Consider the following 15,929-nt stretch of genomic DNA (forward strand, 5'->3'; position numbering starts at 1 on the left):
AGCTTTCAGCTCCTCTACTGACGCCTCCTCCGCCTCCTGCATAACCTTGTAGATATCAGATATCTTCCCCTCTCCGACCCAGACCCCCGAAAGCACCCTGTCGCTCACCCCCCTCGCGGGAAGCGAAGGGAATCCCTCCACCTGCCGCCTAGCAAATGCCTTTACCTGCAGATACCTGAACATGTTCCCTGGGGGGAGCCCAAATTTCTCCTCCAACTCCCCCAGGCTCGCAAACCTCCCATCAATAAACATCGCTTCACAGCTCCAGGGTCCCAGGTTCGATTCCGGCTTGGGTCACTGTCTGTGCGGAGTCTGCACATCCTCCCCGTGTGTGCGTGGGTTTCCTCCGGGTGCTCCGGTTTCCTCCCACAGTCCAAAGATGTGCAGGTTAGGTGGATTGGCCATGATAAATTGTCGTTAGTGTCCAAAATTGCCCTTAGTGTTGGGTGGGGTTACTGGGTTATGGGGATAGGGTGGAGTTGTTGACCTTGGGTAGGGTGCTCTTTCCAAGAGCCGGTGCAGACTCGATGGGCTGAATGGCCTCCTTCTGCACTGTAAATTCTATGAATAAACAGGTCCCTCAGCTGTCTGATGCCCGCTCTGTACCAACCCTGAAATCCCCCATCAATGTTCCCGGGGACGAACCTATGGTTCCCCCTTAACGGAGCCTCCATCGAGCCCCCCACTTCTCCCCTATGTCGCCTCCACTGCCCCCAAATCTTGAGGGTGGCTGCCACCACCGGACTCGTGGTATACCTCGTAGGAGGGAGCGGCCACGGCGCCGTTACCAGGGCCCCCAGGCTTGTATCTCCACAGGACGCCCTCTCCATCCGTTTCCATGCTGCCCCCTCCCCCTCCATTACCCACTTGCGCACCATCGACACATTGGCCGCCCAATAATACCCCGAGAGATTGGGTAACGCCAGCCCCCCCCCATCTCTACCCCGCTCCAAGAAGACCCTCTTCACCCTCGGGGTCCCATGCGCCCAAACAAAGCTCATGATGCTGCTCGTAACCCTTCTAAAAAAGGCCCTAGGGATAAAGATGGGCAAACACTGAAAAAGGAACAAGAACCTCGGGAGAACCGTCATTTTGATGGACTGCACTCTACCCGCCAACGATAGCGGCACCATGTCCCACCTTTTAAATTCCTCTTCCATCTGCTCCACCAGCCTGGTAAAATTAAGCTTATGGACAGTCCCCCAACTCCTGGCCACCTGCACCCCCAGGTATCTGAAACTCTTCACTGCCCTCTTAAATAGGAGTCTCCCAATTCCCGCCTCCTGATCACCCGGGTGTACTACAAATACCTCACTCTTGCCTAAATTTAACTTATAGCCCGAGAAGCACCCAAATTCCGCTAACAGCTCCATCACCCTTGTCACAGACACTTTAACTCAATGAATGTTGCACAGACTCTTTACCTCAATGTCCGAATTAATGTTACTCAACTCCCAAATCAAACTCAAGTATCACCCCCAGAACAGCTCGCAGGCTCTTCTCTGGGGGTACTTTGCTGATCTCTTCTGCAGTGGTAGTTCCCAGTGTTTTCACTCCAGGGTTGTTCATCCTGAGTCTTTGGCTACTGTACCTTTATATCATTTCTTCCCCTTCTCGAATGTTTGCTGACTCATGTTTAAGACACTCATGTAGCCGAGATCATTCTTCCCAGAGTCTGGTAATGAGAACACATGTTTCATGTTCCTGTGCTGCTTCCTACCTTAATAGCCCGTTGCAAGGACAAAGGTCAGGTGACTCTCTTGCTCAGCGAATGGCTGTGGTTGCCTGGTTTCAATGTCCCTTTCTCCTTTTGGATACAAAGTTCCTATTTTTTGAATAAGACCTTCCTTGTTGCTCACCGTGGTAGGTCTTGTGTCTGGACACCTGTGGTTTCTATCATTGGGCACTTTTTATTGTGATATTGGACCAAATTTCCCATCGTGCAATGGGTTCAGCTACACTTTAATTCATCTGTAGCCTGTCCCCTGCCCTCTTTGTGGAACTCCACCACTCAGTCCACAAGAATGACCCTGACCTTCCGCTTGCTGCCATTAGGATTCACCACCTTGCTCTCAGGCTCACATTTCTGTCCTCGGCCTGCTGCAATGTTCCGGAGAAGCCCAACACAAGCTGGACCAACAGCCCCTCATCTTCCAATGAGGCACTTTACAGCCTTCTGGGCTCAACATTGAGTTCAACAACTTCACACCCTGAACTCTCTCCTCCACTTTGATTTGTATTTTTTTGCCGAGTGCCAGTCTGCATCTTGTTTTCATGTTTTTTGCTTCCAGACAGAGCTGTCCTTTATTCTGCCATTAACACTTACTCTGGACCAGTGCTTTGTTTCTTTACTACAACCATTTCCTCTCCCTTTGCCTTTTGTTCCAGGACATTTTTGTCATTTAATCTCACCGACCCTCGAACCAATCGCTGACTTTACCTTTTGCTCTACTTGTCCCTCTCCCCCCAACTTTCTCACCAACATCAAACCCATCACATTTCTCCCTCTCTTTAGTTCTGAAGTAGTTACATTGTTCATGAAACATTAACTCTGTTTCTCTCTCCACAGATGCTGCCAGATCTGCTACTTTTTTCCAGTTATTTTAAATGTATTTTACATCTGCTTGTACTGGGGGGAAAGCACTATTTACTATCTGGGATAAAATAAATGCCCTTCATCAGATTTTGTGGATCATTTCAGGGAAATGTGCTCTCCCAGGCTCAAAGAACATCAGCACCAAGGAAACAAAGTTGTGAGATCGACCAGTCCAGCAGAAACCATTGACCCCCCCACCCACTTCACCAAGTGCCAGAATGAACATGGTTCAGTCCTCGATGTGATTAACAGCAGCAATAACAGCAGAATCCAACCCCTTTATTTCACTTGTGTATTCGCTGGTGTCTCCGCAGTGTGGATGATGCTTGAAACCTCTTTGTGCAGTGAGAGCAGCTGAACGGCTTCTCCCCAGTGTGAATTCGCTGGTGTGTCTGCAGGGTGGATAAATTAGTGAATCCCTTACCACACAAAGAGCAGGTGAACGGCCTCTCCCCAGTGTGAACTCGCTCGTGTGTCTGCAGGGTGGATGACTGAATGAAACTTTTCCCACATACAGAACATCTGAACGGCTTCTCACCTGTGTGTATTTGCTGATGTGACAGCAGGTGGGCTAACTGACTGAATCCCTTCGCACAGTGAGAGCAGGTGAACGGCCTCTCCCCTGTGTGAAATCGCTGGTGTGTCCGCAGATTATGTAACTGAGTGAATCGCTTCCCACATTCAGTGCAGGTGAACGGTCTCTCCCTGGTGTGAACTCGCTGGTGTCGCCACAGGCTGGATGGATCACTGAATTCCTTTCCACACTTCAAGCAGCTGAATGGCCTCGTCCCAGCGTGACTGCGTTGATGAGTTTCCAGTGCAGATGGGTACCGAAATCCCTTCCCACAGTCTCCACATTTCCACCGTTTCGCCATGGTGTGGATATCCATGTGTCTCTCAAGGCTAGACAATCAACGGAAGCCTGACAAGGGTACAGTCTCCCCCCGCTATGAATGGTGCAATGTATTTTCAGGCTGTGTGCACTGGAACACTCTCATTCGGGTGTGTTTGTGTGTCTCGGTACTTTTCCACTCACACTGATGGTTATAGCCTTCTGAAGTAGACAGTACAGACAGCCATTTGTCCATCTATATTTAAAAGCTGTTAATATTCAACATCCGATAAATTGAGTGCGCAGTCAGAATTTGGTGTAAATCTGTGTTTAAAATTTCTTTCTGTAAATCCTCACCTTCTAATATCCTGTAAAAGGTGACAAAAAGACACTACTGTCAGTACAGGATACAAACTCAGAACAGGCAGTTCTAGTTTCTACAGAACAATTTTCCTCATTCATTCCTCAAAAACTGTAATTCTCCACCTCAAACACTCTCCCTCCATTCTCACTCTGCTGTATCTAATATTCATTCTGCTGAAGGTGCTGATTCAGGCTGAGTGACAGATCCATGCTCACTGCTTCCTGTCCTGGACACAGAGACATGCAAATCTTCATGCAGGCTGCCAGACAGATATATGTTTATATTACTGGACTAAAAATGTGTGCAACATGCAGACTTGATTCATTTCCTTTCCCTTCAGTTGCTACAAGCCACCAATGTCCCCCCCCCCCCCCCCCCCCCCCCCCGAATGAGAAAAGAAATGGAAACAGGGAGACATTGATTTCTTCCCAGATGTTGCCCAGAGGAAGTTTTAATCTGAAGTCTAACTTCCGCTTGTGACGTCACAATGATGCCTTGCCTGAATCAGCCAATCGGAATCAGTCTGCTCCGCGGTGACGTCTCCGGGTTCCAGTGCGCAGGCCCGGCGCGCGGACAGCTATCGTTCCCCTTTCATCTCCTCGAGACATGGTTTCCAGGCAACCGGCTGACGGTTCCGGCCGGAGCGAGAAGCCGCCTCCAGATCGCCCCCTCCCGGGACTGCGCATGTCGAAGGGGGAGGATAAGCTGCGCATGTGCAAGAAAGCGCTCACTCCGGACCTTCCTGTGAGGTGTTGACCAGTGCAACGAGTTGGAGGACCGGAAGGACCCTGGTCCTCTAGTCAATCAGCGCGCGGGCTTTGTGTGGATGAACATTGAGCTTCACACAGGCTGAAACTTCCTCCTGTCTCCAACATCTGTGAGTAAAACACTTTCTTTTCTCCCCCTTTCCATTTCTTTTCTCATTCTGATCTTCAATTGGTCACTTGCAGCAACTGAAGGGAAAGGAAGTGAATCCAGGTAAGGTGCAGACTCTGGACAGCTTGGTTCAGGTCTCTCTCTCTCTCTCTCTTAAAGACATTGACATCCTTTGCTCCCTCAGCTTGACACATTTATTTGTCTGGCGAAAAGGATGGTCTCTTTCCTAATGTTCACAATTAAAGGGCTGCATTCCCCAGGAGATGGCTGACATTCAAAGGGACAGTAAATATCAAACAGAAATATGCCTAGTGTTGTTATTTGGTATAGATTAGATATATTAGTGATGTTTCTGTCATAAAGTACATTTATTATTATTGCTAGTCTTGTAATATTGTACTGTAGCAAAATTATATATTTGGATTCAGTCAAGGATGCATTGGACAAATTTCTGATTGACACGGGAGCCAAGGGTTATGGGGAACAGGCAGTAAAATGGAGTGAAAGCTGAGATGAGGAATTAATTCCTTACTTGAGGATGTGACGGAGCTTTGGAATTCTCGACTGCAGAGGACTGTGGAGCCTCAATGATCAAGTATTTCAGGACCGAGATTGATAGGTTTCGAGTTATTGAAGTCATCAAGGGATATGGAGTTAGAGTTGGAAAATGCTGCTGAGGTAGATCGGCCATTGAGCTCATTGAAGGGTTGAGCAAGCTCGATGGGCAAATGACCGCCAAAATCTTCAATTTGTTATTATCTGTGTACAGGACAGGAAGCAGTGACCATGGATCTGTCAATCAGTCTGAATAAGCACCTTCAGGAGAATTGGGAGGGTGAATATTAGATACAGCAGAGTGAGAATGGAGGGAGAGTGTGTGGGATGGAGATTTACAGCTTTTGGGGAATGAGAGAGGAAAGAATGTTTCAGAGAAACTAGAATTGTCTGTTCTGAATTTCTATCCTGTACTGACAGTGATGACTTTTGTAAATTGTTTTTACAGGATATTAGAACAGGAGGAATTACAGACAGAAATCTCAAATGTCACAACTCGTTCTGAGACCTGATTCCTTGGAACGTGAACATCATTGGCCTTGGAAACTAGAATGAGAAATGTTTGCCCGATCTGTCGGCTTGAAAAGATTTGAATCATCGGTGTGACTGAAAAAGCACTGAGATACACAACACGAGTGAGCGTGTTCGAGAACACTGACTGTGGAAACAGCTTGAACCAGTTACACTGTCTGAAAAAACATTGCACCATTCACAGCAGGGAGAGACCATACCCGTGTTCTGTGTATTTGGCTAAGGCTTCAACTTATTGTTCATCCTGGAGATACACAAGGACACCCACACCATGGAGAAACCGTGGAAATGTGGGGACTGTGAGAAGGGATTTAGATGGCCATCTGAGCTAGAAATTCATCGACGTACTCACACTGGGGAGAGGCCTTTCACTTGCTCTGTGTGTGGGAAGGGATTCACTCAATTATCTGACCTGCACAAACACCAGCGAGTGCACACTGGGGAGAGGCCATTCATTTGCTCTCAGTGTGGGAAGGGATTCAATCGGTTATCCAATCTGCAGACACACCATCGAGTTCACACTGGGGAGAGACCATTCACCTGCTCTCAATGTGAGAAGGGATTCAGTCATTTGTCTAGCTTGCAGAATCACCAGCGAGTTCATACTGGCGAGAAACCGTTCACCTGCTCTCAGTGTGGGAAGGAATTCACTCACTTAGGGAACCTGCAGAGACACCAGCGGGTTCACACTGAGGAGAAACCATTCACCTGCTCTCAGTGTGGGAAGGGATTCAAACATTCATTCAGCTTGCAGAATCACCAGCGAGTTCACACTGGGTAGTGGCCTTTCACCTGCTCTCAATGTGCAAAGGGATTTGCTCAGTTATCCAGCCTGAGGATACACCAGCGAGTTCACACTGGGGAGAGACCATTCACTTGCTGGGAGTGTGGGAAGGGATTCACTCAGTTATCCAGCCTGCAGACACACCAGCTAGTTCACACTGGGAGAGGCCATTCACCCATTCTCAATGTGGGAAGGGATTTTGTGTTTCATCATATCTGCTGAGACATCAACAAGTTCACAAGTGATTACAGGGGTTGGATTCCGCTGTTATTACTTCTGTTCCCAATGATAACCTGAACAGCATTTTGTTCATTCTGACAGTTAGTCAATGGGGTTGGAGGTGTGTTTCTTTCTGCTGGACTGCTGGTCTCACGACTTTGCCTCCAGTGGCCTGGCGATCTTTGAGCTTTATTGCGATTACGTGGTTCCAAGTTTCATGAGGACCACAGAGTGAAAGGGTGTTTGGACGTTGGAAGATATTTAGTTCCCATTTCTGTTTGGAACCTCCCAAAGCATGCCATATAACTGAGTGAAGATGGGCTATGGTGGTTACATTGTTCTTTTGTTCAATATAATCACAGGAACGTGTCCACGTATGAGGGGCAAGTTGGCTGAGGGAGTTTTGGATATTACAATAAACAGTATGACGATAGACAGGGAATCACTAGCATTTAAAGAATTATTACATATTTACATCAAATATAGATTCCTTTGAGAAACAAAAATCCAACAGGAAAAATGATGCAACCGTGGCTAACAAAGAAAGTTAAAGATTCCATTAGATAAAAGGAAGAGGTTCATAAAGTGGCCAAAATAGTAGTAAGCCTGAGGATTTGGAACTTGTTTTAGATTCAGCAAAGGAGGACCAAGAAACTGATCAAGAGAAAATAGAATATGAGCGCAAACTCGTGAGAAACAGAAAAACTGACTGGAAAAGCTCCTATAGGAATGTGAAAAGGAAAAGATTTGCAAAGACCAATGTGGGTCCATTCCAGACAGAGACAGGAGAGTTTATAATGGGGAATAAGGAAATGACAGAAACAATGTGTGTCTGTCTTCATGGGAAGATATAGAAATTGTCACAAAAACACGAGAGAACCAAGGGACTAGTGAGCACGAGGAACTGAAAGAGATTCGTATTAGTGAAAAAGAAGCACTGGAGAAATTAATGTGGTTGAAAATTATGTTTTAATAAGTCCCCAAAAGCTGCTGCTCTACATCCCAGAATGTTGAAAGAGGCGCCTGCAGAGATAGTGGATACATTGGTGATCATCTTTCAAAATTCTATAGATTCTGGAATGGTTCCTGCAGATTGGAAGGTGGTAAATGTAACCCCACTATTTAAGGAGGGAGAGAGAAAACGGGGAACCACAGACCCATTAGCCTGACATCAGTAGGAGGGAAAATGCTACAATCTATTATAAAGGATGTGATAACATACGGATTAGGAGCAGGAGTAGGCCACTCGGCCCCTCGAGCCTGCTCTACCATTCAATAAGTTCACGGCTGAACTGATTGTAACCTCAACTCCACACAGGCCCGTTTAAAAATAAATCTGGTTGGAAGAGCCTTTCAACATCCCAATAATACTAAAGAACAGGGGAGGAGGAATTAAATACCATCACTGGAGAAGTAGCATTAGACAAACTAATGGGGCTAAAGGCAGATAAATCCACTGGCCCTGGTGGTTTGCTTCCTAGGATCCTAAAAGAAATGGCTGCAGAGACAGTGGGTGCATTGATTGTAACTTTCCAAAAATCCTTGGTTTCTGGAGAAATACTAGAGGATTGGATAACTGCCAATGTAACACCCCTATTCAAAAAGGGAGGGAGGCAATTAGGGCAGTAAAAGCATATTTAGCAAATTATAATCTGATCAAGTAGAGTCAGCATGGTTTCATGAAAGGGCTAGTTTTTAGAGGAAGTCTCAACCAGAGTGGATAGAGGGGGACCAGTAGATGTGTTGTATTTAAACTTCCAGAAGGCCTTTGACAAGGTCCTCACAAAAAGGTGAGCATGAGATAAGAGCCCATGAAGTTGGAAGTAGTCTATTGACATGGATAGAGAATTTTGGCTAATGAGCAGGAAACAGCGAGTGGGGAGAAGGAGTTCTCTTTCAGGTTGGTGACCTGTAACCAGTGGGGTTCCACAGGGATCAGTGCTGGGATCGCAACTGTGTACAATTTATATTAATGACTTGGAGGAAGGAAGCAAACTTACTGCCCAAGTTTGAAGACAACACAAAAATAGGTGGAAATTGTGAGGGGGATACAAACAGATAGGTTAAGTAACTGGACAAAACGTTTGCAAATGAAGTATAATGTAGGAAAATGTGAAGTTGTTCATTTTGGAAGGGAGAACAAAAGAGTATTATTTAATTGGAGAAAAACTGCCGAAAGCTGCAGCACAAAGGGACTTGGGGGAACTTGTGCAGGAAACACAGGAAGCTAGCAGACAGGTACAGCAGGTAATCAGGAAGCTAATGGAATGTTGGCCCTGATTCCAAGGGGGTTGGAGTATAAGAGTCGGGAAGTCTTGCTGCAGCTGTACAAGGTGCTGGTGACACCACATCTGGAGAACTGAGAGCAGTTTTGATCCCCTTATTTAAGGAAAGGTATTATTTCATTGGAAGAGGTTTAGAGAAGGTTCACTGTGTTGATCCCAGGTATGGAGGGATTGTCTTAGGAGCAAAGGTTAAACAGGTTGGGACTCTACTCATTGGAGTTTAGAACAATGAGAGGTGATCTCATTGAAACAGACAGGATTCTTAAGGAGCTTCACAGGGTAAATGCTGAGAGGATGTTCCCCCTCATGGGAGGGTCTCGGACCACAGGGCATCGTCTCAGAATAAACCGGTACCAATTTAAGACTGAGATGAGGAGGAATTTCTTCTCTGTGTGTTGTGGGTTTTTCAAACTGTGGGGAGAGCGTCCGTGAGTATATTTAAGGTGGAGATAGATTCTTGATCAGTGAAAGAATAAAGCACTATGGGGAAAGGGCCGGAAAGTGGACATGAGGAATGTTGGATCACCCGGGATTCAATGGCGGGGCAGACCCGAAGGGCCGAACGACTGACTCCTGTTCCTAGTCCTCATGGTCTTATTCCCACTGACCCCCCCAATAACCCTTCATCCCCTTGCTTAACAAGAATCTATCCAATTCTACCTTAAAAATATTCAAACACTCTGCTTCCACTGCCCTCTGAGGAAGAGACTCTCAACCCTTTGAGAAAAAATGTTCTCCTTTAGCTTAAATGGGCAAGTTATTACTTTTAAAGTGACTCTAATTTCTAGATTCTCCCACCAGAGGAAACGTCCTTTCCATATCCACCCTGACAATAAACATTTGATGGAACATCTAGGTAACAGTGATCATAGGGAAGTCCTTGTTTGTCATTGATTCTGTGATAACTGAATATAATGAAACCAAAGTGTATGAATCAATTCACTCAATACGGTATTGCACTATGTGAGTCTCGAGCTCAGGTGCACTCCTCCTTGGCAAGTGACTTGTGCCATATTGTCTTAGGCCACAGGACTAATACTGAATGAGAATCTCTGTTACATTTTCTGACAGGATTAGGGGATGCATGTGATGTTTCTTGTAGTTTAATTGTGTGTGTCAGTGCTGGAGAAATGTCTTAGATTGTATTCACTTAACTTAAAAGCAAAATAGTCACTTTCCTTCAAAGTATACACAGATTTTCCCAATGGTTTGGGGGGCTGGTTTAGCACAGTGAACGGTCTGATCCACTGCCTTTGTTAATTATTGTGATTTTGTACTTATTACAATTAACTTAATAAATTCTGTGACAAAATTCTTGTATCCGGAATGGTCTGTAACTAGGCAGGAGCTTCAGTTTTTTTTAGGTAACTTTCACAACTTATTCTGACGCGTAATTGATTTGAGGATTACAATTGAGATTGGAGCCAAACCCAGATCTTACAATAGGATCGAATTTCACAGGCCGTTTGTGTAACCTGCACTAACAGTGATGGCTTTTGTAAACTCATTTTACAGGATATTAGAAGGGGAGGATTTACAGAGAGAAATTTCACACCATACATCATGTCAAGATCTGACAATCACTAAATTCATGGGAACTGAATATCATCAACCTTCAAATCTAGAAGGAGAAATGTTTGTCTGCTCTTCTGCTGAGATGTTTAAACATCACTGAGTGTACAGACACTGAGACATGTTCATGCAAGTGAGGCATCACTAAAAACAATCCATTTTATATTCTTCAGCTCACCCAAAGATGGAAATTTCAGCACACATTTCTCCACCTTTTAATAGTTTGTTCGCCCGTTAAATGTCTTGACCATTGGACGTTTCATTACAGAACTCAGCTCGAAGACATCAAAACTTCTATCCGGCCTTGCCTGTGTCACCCCGGTATCTGCTGTCCACAGGGACTTTCCTTTAATCAGAGCCATCAGTGGATCCTGTTCCTGACACCAGGTTGTTGTGGGACAAATGTCACTCGGAGTCCAGAGTTAGTTAAAGTTTGGGAATCTTTATTACAAACATGCAGGGAATGCTTCAGCGAACCGAAGCATCTCAAGGAGTAGTTACAATAACACACATTTATACACAGTACAGTTGCAGCTGTTTTGTCTGCAAGTTAGTGGGAAAGTACAGGATGGAAAGGAAACACCTCAAAAACAGCTCACTTATCGGCTATAGTGACTTCATCTCTCACAAAACACATCTGGGAAACAATAGCCAGACCAGTAATCCAGAGACCCAGGGTAATGCAATAGGGATCCAGGTTCAGCAGATGGTGAAATTTAAATTAATTAAAAATCTGGAATTAAAAGTAATTGATGACCATGAAAGCATTGTCGATAGTGGTAAAAACCCATCTGGTTTCTTTTACATTCACCTGTAGAGGGAAAAAAAACACTTTACTATCCAGGATAAAATAAATGTACTTCAGCCTTTGTGGATCATTCCGGTGGAAATGTGCTCTCCCAGGCTCAAAGAGCATCAGCCCACTGGAAGCAAAGTGGTGAGACCAGCCAGTCTAGCAGAAAGAAACCCTCCGACCCTCCCACTTCCCCAAGTGTCAGAATGAACAAAGTTTGATTTGATTAAATTTATTCACGTGCACCGAGGTACAGTGAAATGTATTGTCCTGCGTACAATGCATACAGATAATTTTATACATGAAAAAAAAAAGGACATATGATAAATACACAATATAAATACATAGACATCGGATGAAGCATACGGAGTGTAGTGCTACTCAGTAGAGAAGATGTATGGAGAGATCAGTTCAGTCCATAAGAGGGTCATTCAGGAGTCTGGTAACAGCGGGAAAGAAGCTGTTTTGAATCTGTTATTGCGAGTTCTCAGACTTTTGTACCTCCTGCCCAATGGAAGAGATTAGAAAAGAGAATAACCTCGGTGGGAGGGTCTTTTATTTTGCTGCCCGCTTTCCCAAAGCAGCGGGAGGTGTGGACAGAGTCAATGAATGGGAGGCCGGTTTGTGTGAGGGACTGGGCTGTGTTCACAACTATCTGTAGTTTCTTACAGTCTTGGGCTGAGCAGCTGCCAGACCAAGTGTCATGGAAGTGTCCCTTTAAGAAATGTTTTTGTCTTATCACATGGTTCCAGTGATGTCATTGTGTGGGTGGAGCTGGGCTGTGGCTCTGGGAGTTGGTTTTACTTTCGCTTTGGTTTGGGGCTGTTTTGTGGCTCTGACTTTTTTGCTTTCGTTTTCACATTTTTGGCTGCTGTACTCAGAAAGAGGAGTATTTTGGCCCGTCTCTCGATCTTCATTTTAAAAACTGTTTCCAGGCTGCTTGATACCTTGAAAAGAAATAATTGCTTTCTGGAAGGAATTCAAACCTGCTGTTTTGGAAAGGAAACAAGAGCATCCAAACCAGGTCTTGAGTGCTGTGTGCTGGGCCACACCTTTGAAAAGGAGGTACTGGTTTATGGGATCTTGTTATTAAATTGGAACAGTTAAAGGGGGAATTTATTAAGGGTTATACATAGATTACTGTAGCTGTGTGGGGTAATTTGTAATTTATAAAAGTGTTTACTGTGTGTGTTTATAAAAATGTTAACTAAATTCATAGAATAAAGCTTGTTTTGATGAAAAGTGCTTGAGGCCTCTGTTGAATAACACCTGAAAGGCCGGCCCTTGTGCTCATCGTAACCAAAATCAATAAACAGTTGTAGGTCAGGTGATCTCCATGATATACTTTGGAATTTTCCAAACCCTGGCCCATAACACAAGCTGTGATGCAGCCAGATAAGATGTTTTCTATGGTGCATCTGTAAAAATTGGGAAAAGTCAATGATAATAATCTTTATAATTGTCACAAGTCGGCTTACATTAACACTGCAACGAAGTTATTGTGAAAATCCCCCCATCGCCACACTCTGGTGCCTGTTCGGGCTCACTGAGGGAGAATTCAGAATGTCCAATTCACCTAACAAGCACGTCTTTTGGGATTTGTGGGAGGAAACCGGAGCACCCGGAGGAAACCCACACAGACACGGGGAGAACATGCATGCTCCGCACAGATAGTGACCCAAGCCGGGAATCGAACCTGCGACCCTGGCGCTGTGAAGCAACAATGCTAACCACTGTGCTACCGTACCACCCATGTGGCAATCAATGTGGACATGCTGAATTTCCTTAGTTTCCTGAGGAAGTATATGTTTCTTGGTCGTAGCGTTGATGTGGGTAGACCAGGACAGAATGCTGGTGATGTGCACACCTCGGAATTTGAAGCTGCTAACCATCTCCACCTCGGCCCCATTCATGCAGACAGGGGTATGCACGATACTTCGATTCCTGAAGTCAATGACCAGCTCCTTAGTTTTGCTGACATTGAGTGAGAAATTGTTGTCATTACACCATGCCACTAGGTTCTCAATTTCCCTCCTGTAGTCTTGACTCATCGTTGTTTGATATCCAACCTATTACGATCGTGTCATCAGCAAATTTGTAGATGGAGCGGGAGCCAAAGTGTGTGTATAATGAGTGTAATAGGGGGCTAAGTACACAGCCTTGTGGGGCCCCGATATGGAGGACTATCATGAAGGAGGTGTTGTTGTTTATCCTTACTGATTGTGGTCTGTGGATCAGGAAGTCGAGGATCCAGTTGCAGAAGGAGGAGCCAAGCCCAGGATTTTGGAGTTTTGATATGAGCTTGGCTGGGATTATGGTGTTGAAGGTTGAACTGTAGTCAATGAATAGGAGTCGGACATAGGAGTCCTTGTCGAGATGATCCAGGGGCGAGTATAGGGCCAGGGAGATGGTGTCTGCTGTGGACCAGTTGTGGCGGTACGCGAATTGCAGTGGATGAAGGAATGCTGGGAGTATGGGGTTGATGTGTCCAGCATCTCGAAGCAATTCATAATGATCGATGTCAAGGCCACCGGACGGTAGTCACTGAGGCACGTTGCCAGGTTCTTCTTTGACACCGGTATGATGGTGGTCTTCTGGAAGCAGGTGGGAACCTTGGAATGGAGTAGGGACAGGATGAGGATGTCCACGAACACACCTGCCTGTTGGTCCTTGCAGGATCTGGGTGTACGACCAGGGATCTCGTCAGGATCCATCACTTTCCCAGGGTTCACTTTCAAGAAGGCCAACCTGACTTTGGAGGCTGTGACGATGGTATGGGTGTGTCCAAGGCTCCTGGGGCAGTTAGAACAGTACAGCACAGAACAGGCCCTTCGGCCCTCGATGTTGTGCCGAGCAATGATCATCCTATTCAAGCCAACGTATCCACCCTATACCAGTAACCCAACAACCGCCCCCCATTAACCTTATTTTTTAGGACACTAAGGGCAATTTAGCATAGCCAATCCACCTAACCCGCACATCTTTGGACTGTGGGAGGAAACCGGAGCACCCGGAGGAAACCCACGCACACACGGAGAGGACGTGCAGACTCCGCACAGACAGTGACCCAGCCGGGAATCGAACCTGGGACCCTGGAGCTGTGAAGCATTTATGCTAACCATCATGCTACCGTGCTGCTCCAACAGTTTGTTGGTTTCCTGCTCGAAACAAGCATCAAATGCATTGGCTTTGTTGGGAAGAGCTGTGCTGTTGGTGAAGATTCTACTCGGCTTTACTTTGTACCCATTCTGTTGTTTAAGCCCTGCCGCAACCGACGAGAGTCCCTGTCGTTAGCCTGCGACTCTAGCTGAGTTTGGTATTGTTTCTTGGAGTATCTGATGGCTTTGCAGAGGTAATATATAAATTTCTTGTATAGGTCAGGGTTACCTGCTTTGAACACCTTCAGTCGGGAGTGAATCTCCCGATTAAACCATGGTATCTGGTTGGGTAACGTACAAACTACATTCTTTGACACACAATCTTCTACACACTTGCTGATGAAGTCTGTGATGGTGCTGGCAAACTCGTTTAGGTTGGCTGCTGAGTTCTTGAATATGGACCAGTCCACTGACTCCAAGCAGTCGCGTAGGAGCTCTTCTGTAGCCTAAGACCAGCATTTGCACAACCGTCTACACCAGATTCTCCGCTTAACTTTCTGCTTGTATGCCAGGAGAAGGAGCACCGTCTTGTGGTCCGATTTTCCGAAGTGCGGTTGGGGGATGGATCGAGAGGCGCCCTTGATGTTTGTGTAGCAGTGGTCAAGGGTGTTGGGGCCCCTGTTGGGACAGGAGATGTGGTGGTGGAATTTTGGCAGTACACTCGAGGTTGGCCTGGTTAAAATCCCCGGCCACGATGAACATGGCCTCCGGGTATTCTGCTTCATTGTTATTTATAGCAGTTACAATTTATCAAGCGCCTTCTTCACTTCCGCCTGGGGTGGGATGTAGACCGCTGTGATGATGGCAGAAGTGAACTCCGTGGAAGGTAGTTTGGACGGTACATCACAGTCGGGTATTGCAGGTCCGGGGAGCAGTAGTTTGCCAGGGTCGGCATGACCGAGCACCAGGAGGAGTTGACGAGGAGGCAAATCCTTCCGCCCACTCCAGGTTCAGTCCTGGATGTGATTAACAGCAGGAATAACCACACAATCCAACCCGTCATCACTTGTGAACCCTTTGGTGTCTCAGCATGTTGGATGACTGAGTGAATCCTTCCCCACAGTGAGAGCAGGTGAATGGCCTCTCCCCGGTGTGAACTCACTGGTGTGTCAACAGGGCAGATGAATCACTAAATCTCTTCCCACAATCAGAGCAGGTGAATCAACTCTCCCCAGTGTAAACTCAGTGGTGTCTCCGCAGTGTGGATGACGTTCTAAATCTCTTTGTGCAGTGAGAGCAGCTGAATGGTCTCTCCTCAGTGTGGATGCGCTGGTGGATCATCGCTCCCACAGTCAGAGCATTTAAAGGGTCTCTCATTGCTGTGAGTGACATTGTGGCTGAGCAAGTGATGACCGAGTGAATCT

General features: G+C 46.0%; 1 pseudogene; it reads left to right on the forward strand.

Annotated features, from left to right (window-relative positions):
- The window catches only part of LOC119952241, an 89,274-nt pseudogene extending 78,920 nt beyond the window's left edge, over positions 1–10,354 (forward strand).
- Positions 10,355–15,929: the final 5,575 nt, after the last annotated feature.

Source organism: Scyliorhinus canicula, chromosome 17 (genome assembly GCF_902713615.1).
Source record: "Scyliorhinus canicula chromosome 17, sScyCan1.1, whole genome shotgun sequence".
Classification (NCBI taxonomy): Eukaryota; Metazoa; Chordata; class Chondrichthyes; order Carcharhiniformes; family Scyliorhinidae; genus Scyliorhinus; species Scyliorhinus canicula.